Raw genomic sequence first — 5647 nt, forward strand, 5'->3', positions numbered from 1 at the left:
GTTCAGCAGCAGTGAGCGGAGTCGCGGGGATTGGAAAAACAACAATGGTTCAAAAGATTGTTTATGACTGGGCCACTGGGAAAATATACCCACACTTTCAATTTGTTTTCAGTTTTAAATTCCGGGATTTGAACGCTATTAACTGTAGAATAAACCTGAGGAATCTGATACTGGATCTGTATCCTTACTTTGGGAATATTCTGGGAGAGCTCTGGAAGAACCCAGAGAGATTACTGTTTATATTCGATGGTTTAGATGAATTCAAGGACAGTATCGATTTTGCTGATAATCGGAGAAATACAGAACCTCAGTACATCTTCACAAATCCTGAAGACTGGTGTGAAGTTTCTGACATTGTGTACAGTTTAATACAGCACAAGCTGCTCCCAGGATGTTCAGTGCTAGTGACCAGCCGCCCCACTGCATTACATTTATTGGAAAAGGCTGAGATCAATATCTGGGCTGAAATCCTGGGATTTGATGGTGAGGAACGGAAGGAATATTTCAACAATTTTTTTGAAGATCAGGCGGTGGCAGCAGCTGTTTTCAAACATGTGGAGGAGAACAAGATCCTGCACACCATGTGTTACAACCCTTCCTACTGCTGGATCCTCGGTCTGTCACTGGGTCCCTTCTTCACACAAAGAGACAGGAAACAGCAGCGAGTTCCCAGCACCATCACCCAACTATATTCCTACTATATTTACAACATTCTGAAAAACCATGGCCGAGAGATTGAATCCCCCCGTGATGTGTTACTGAAGATCGGTGAGATGGCCTTCACTGGAATCTCCGCGAAGAAGATTGTGTTTAGAAATGAAGATTTGATCAAGTACAATCTGCAACCTTCCCAGTTCCTGTCTGGGTTCATGATGGAACTTTTGGAGAGAGATGATTCTGCCCAGAGTGTGGTTTACACATTCCCGCACCTCACCATCCAAGAGTTTGTGGCCGCACTCGCACAATTCCTGACTCCAGATCGAGGGGACATCCGGAAACTCCTCAGTGAAGCCCACAGCAAGGAAGATGGGCGATTTGAGATATTTCTCCGTTTTGTTGTTGGTCTCTCCTCCTCACAGTCAGCTCGGCCCCTGGAGGAGTTTCTTGGTCCATTTCTTCATCAAACAATCTGCGGAGTGATTGACTGGGTGAAGGAGAAGGTTGACGGACAGATTGGAAACACAGAGTGAAACTGGTAAAAGGGACCTCCTGAACACATTCCACTACCTGTTTGAGTCTCAGAATAAAGCACTTGCTCGGGCCACAGTTGGATCTGTGGAAACACTTAATTTTAGTGGATTGCGACTGACCCCGATTGACTGTGCGGTCCTGTCTCATGTCATTGGACTCTGTGATACAATAAAACACCTCAATCTGGGGAGCTGCTCCATTCAGTGTGAAGGACTCCAGCGGCTGGGACCCGTACTGCACAAATGCCAGGTGTTGAGGTAACTGTTTATTTGTCTCTAACTGTTCGGCCAATTGTCGAACAGTCACGGATTGTATTTTTGCTCCTGAATGAAGGGAAACACACAGTTCAGTTAAACTAGAGAGAAGCAGATTTAACACAAATATGACAAATGGTAAGAGGATCGGTTGGTAATTCCCTAAGGACTGGAGAATCTAAAATGGATCCTTGTGAACATGTCGGGATTTCACAGTCTTTATCGGATCAGTAAATACAGGTCACTGAAAGAGTCTGATAATTTAATTGTAATAAATTATATTTATTGTTGTTTTTCTCACTTCCTGAGATACGTCCATTGAAGAGGCTCCTTCTCACTGTTACTTACACATAGACTGACATTAACTGCAGCAGTCCGTGTGTCGGAGCATCCCACCCTCTTCCCGAGGTGTGGGGGCAAGTGACAGTCACCGGACTGTCAACGTGAGTAGGAGAGGGAAGCAGAAACACCAAACATTCAGTAACAAAGAGCAAAACACAGCTTTCGGGCAGTCAACCGCCAGTGGGCGAGCTGAGCTTTCCCCGCAGGACGACGGTCCGTTATCTTAACTCATCAATGACACAGCCCTTCACACTCTCCAATACATCCACCGTCTCTTCACCCAGCTGGCAGCACTCATGCCTCTGAGTCAGAAGGTCGTGGATTCAGGCACCTCGCTCATTAATCCAGGCCGGCACTTCAGTGGGATTTGGGAACTAAAATCTGCCGGTAAAAATGTTCAAATCTAACGGGTTGTGGGGTATTAGCCCAGGAGTGCAGACACACACGGCCAGCGGTGGGGCCTCACACAAAGCGGGATGCTCCTGGGTTAACCAAAGGCAGTGAACCCGGGAATTTCCCATAATCTGGTCCCTGTGTGTGAATCCCCGCTCGGGGAGGGAACTTCAGAAAAATTCCCCAAAAACTGTCGAGCCGTCACACCTGAAATAAATGTAGAGCCAGTTCAATGGGAATAAAGAGAGAGAGACTCCCCTCCCCTATAAACTAGGAGTAAAGGGACATTTAAGACTTGTAACTGGACAGAATAAACTCTACTTGTCACATAAAATCCTGGGGCACGGATTTTACAGCAGCCGTTAGCGCTGTTTCACAATATAACTCACTCCGAGATATTTTCGACATTAATATAATATTGCATAAAGGAGAGGTAATCATCGCTTTATCTTTTAATTCGGAGAAAATCGCTCCATTCCCATAAATCTGGGAAATTACCACCAGCAGAAATGAGACAGGTTTCACCAAACATGACGGGACCGGTCACTGACCTCCAGGAGGGTAATTCTGATCATCAGGGAATGAGACCGGACTGAGGGACATTTAAAGGCTTCACACAGACAGCACTTTATTTAATAAATACATTTACTGAATATATGGGGAGTTGGACAGAGTGAGATTCATTGTCAGTGACAGGGAAATCTGGTTATTAATTTCTTGAAGATTTTTCAGTGTTTCCTGTAATATCAGAGATAAATTGTGTCAGATCGGGGATTGGATTCAGTTTGTTTCTCACTCTCTGTCTGTTTGTGTTTATGATGTGGAGATGCCGGTGATGGACTGGGGTTTCACATCGTTCACCTGACGAAGGGGGAAGCCTCCGAAAGCTTGTGAATTTAAAATAAAATTGCTGGACTATAACTTGGTGTTGTAAAATTGTTTACAATTGTTTGTGTTTAGACTGGGATGCAATAAACTGGGAGATTCAGGAGTGAAACTACTGTCTGCGGCTCTGAGGAACCCGGACTGTAAAATACAGACATTGGGGTAAGTATCAGACTGTGTGAGATTGTGTTTATAATAACTGGATGATGAACACCCTGCATTAATGTCAGTATAAAAAATAATAATACAAATAAACACTGAGAAACTTCTCTGATTGCTGTTATTTCTTTCTCTGTCTCTGTCTCTCTCTGATCTCCAGGTTATGGGAAAACGGACTCACAGCTTCTTGTACCTTGGATCTGTCCTCCGCTCTCAGTACAAACCGGTCACTGACTGGTCTGGACCTGAGTAATAATAAACTGGGAGATTCAGGAGTGAAAATACTGTCTGCGGCTCTGAGGAACCCGGACTGTAAAATACAGGACTTGGAGTAAGTATCAGACTGTGTGAGATTGTGTTTATATTAACTGGATGTCTAACACTGTACATTACGATTGGTATCAGCAATAGAGTTATTAATAAACACTGGAGATTTACTATTATTTCTCTCAATTTGATCCCCAGTCTATGGGCTAACGATCTCACAGGTTCTTGCAGCGAGGATCTCTCCTCCGCTCTCAGTACAAACCGGTCACTGATGGTTCTGAACCTGAGTAATAATAAACTGGGAGATTCAGGAGTGAAACTACTGTCTGAGGCTCTGAGGAACCCGGACTGTAAAATACAGAAACTGGAGTAAGTATCAGACTGTGTGAGAATGTGTTTATAATAACTGGATGTCTGACACTGTACATTATTAGTATCAGTAATATAGTTATGAATAAAAACTGTACATTATTGTTAGTATCAGTAATGGTGTTATTAATAATCACTGGGGATTTACCCTGATTCCTGTTATTTCACTCTCTCCGATCCCCAGTCTGGATGGTGTCGATCTCACAGATTCTTGTGCTGAGGATCTCTCCTCCGCTCTCAGCACAAACCGGTCACTGACGGATCTGTCCCTGGGATCAAACTCCTTCACAGACCGATCTGTCCCCGCTCTCCGCTCCCTCATACTGACCCGCAGGAGTCTGGAGCGGATCTGGTGAGTGTTTGTGTCAAAGTTCAATCTAATAAATAAAATATCAATGGGATTCTGTCCGTTTTATGGGTAATGTTAGTCTGTAATTATTATTGAAATATTAACCCCAGTCTCCCTGTTATTTACACTGTTGTTCAATCTGTTTATTTTCTGTTTAATCTTTAATCTGTTTCAGGCTGAGGGCGAATCAGTTCAGTTCAAACGGAAAGAGACACCTGGAGTCACTGCGGGAATCCAGACCAGGACTGAGTGTGGGAGTGTGAACATTTCAATTTATAACCATTCCTGGTCTCATTATATGAACATTTCAATTTATAACCATTCCTGGTCTCATTATATGAACATTTCAATTTATAACCATTCCTGGACTCATTATATGATCATTTCAATTTATAACCATTCCTGGTCTCATTATATGAACATTTCAATTTATAACCATTCCTGGTCTCATTATATGAACATTTCAATTTATAACCATTCCTGGTCTCATTATATGAACATTTCAATTTATAACCATTCCCGGTCTCATTATATGAACATTTCAATTTATAACCATTCCTGGTCTCATTATCTGAACATTTCAATTTATAACCATTACTGGTCTCATTATATGAACATTTTTGGCCGATTCTCTGTCCCTCCCCTTTAACCGGCCGCGCTCCAGGTTTAAATCCGAACGGCCCTTTAACGGTTTCCAGCTCGAGCTGAGCGAGCGTCGTCTCCCATTGTGACGTCAGAGGCCCAGCGACAGGGTCACGAGACTCAGTCACCCGGTCCCCCAGCGCTGATTCTGCCGGATATCCGGGACTGGATGGTCCCCAATGGGGCACTGGGTCAATGGACAGACAGGAAGGGCCCAGGGTGGGGCTCAGTCTGGGCTGCAGTGGGACACTGGGTCAATGCACAGACAGGAAGGGCCCAGGGTGGGGCTCAGTCTGGGCTGCAGTGGGACACTGGTTCAATGTACAGATAGGAGGGGCCCAGGGTGGGGCTCAGTCTGGGCTGCAGTGGGACACTGGGTCAATGTACAGACAGGAAGGGCCCAGGGTGGGGCTCGGTCTGGGCTGCAGTGGGACACTGGGTCAATGTACAGACAGGAAGGGCCCAGGGTGGGGCTCAGTCTGGGCTGCAGTGGGTCAATGTACAGACAGGAAGGGCCCAGGGTGGGGATCAGTCTGGGCTGCAGTGGGACACTGGGTCAATGTACAGACAGGAAGGGCCCAGGGTGGGGCTCAGTCTGGGCTGCAGTGGGACACTGGGTCAATGTACAGACAGGAAGGGCCCAGGGTGGGGCTCAGTCTGGGCTGCAGTGGGACACTGGGTCAATGTACAGACAGGAAGGGCCCAGGGTGGGGCTCAGTCTGTGCTGCCGTGAGACACTGGGTCAATGTACAGACAGGAAGGGCCCAGGGTGGAGCTCAGTCTGGGCTGCAGTGGG

The 5647-nt window shown here is 45.7% G+C and overlaps 1 pseudogene; it reads left to right on the forward strand.

The window, feature by feature from the left end:
- The first annotated feature begins 204 nt into the window (after positions 1-204).
- On the forward strand, positions 205-4661 carry LOC137315438 (NACHT, LRR and PYD domains-containing protein 3-like; annotated as a pseudogene).
- Positions 4662-5647: the final 986 nt, after the last annotated feature.

The sequence above is a fragment of the Heptranchias perlo genome, unplaced genomic scaffold (genome assembly GCF_035084215.1).
Source record: "Heptranchias perlo isolate sHepPer1 unplaced genomic scaffold, sHepPer1.hap1 HAP1_SCAFFOLD_55, whole genome shotgun sequence".
In the NCBI taxonomy this organism is placed as follows: domain Eukaryota; kingdom Metazoa; phylum Chordata; class Chondrichthyes; order Hexanchiformes; family Hexanchidae; genus Heptranchias; species Heptranchias perlo.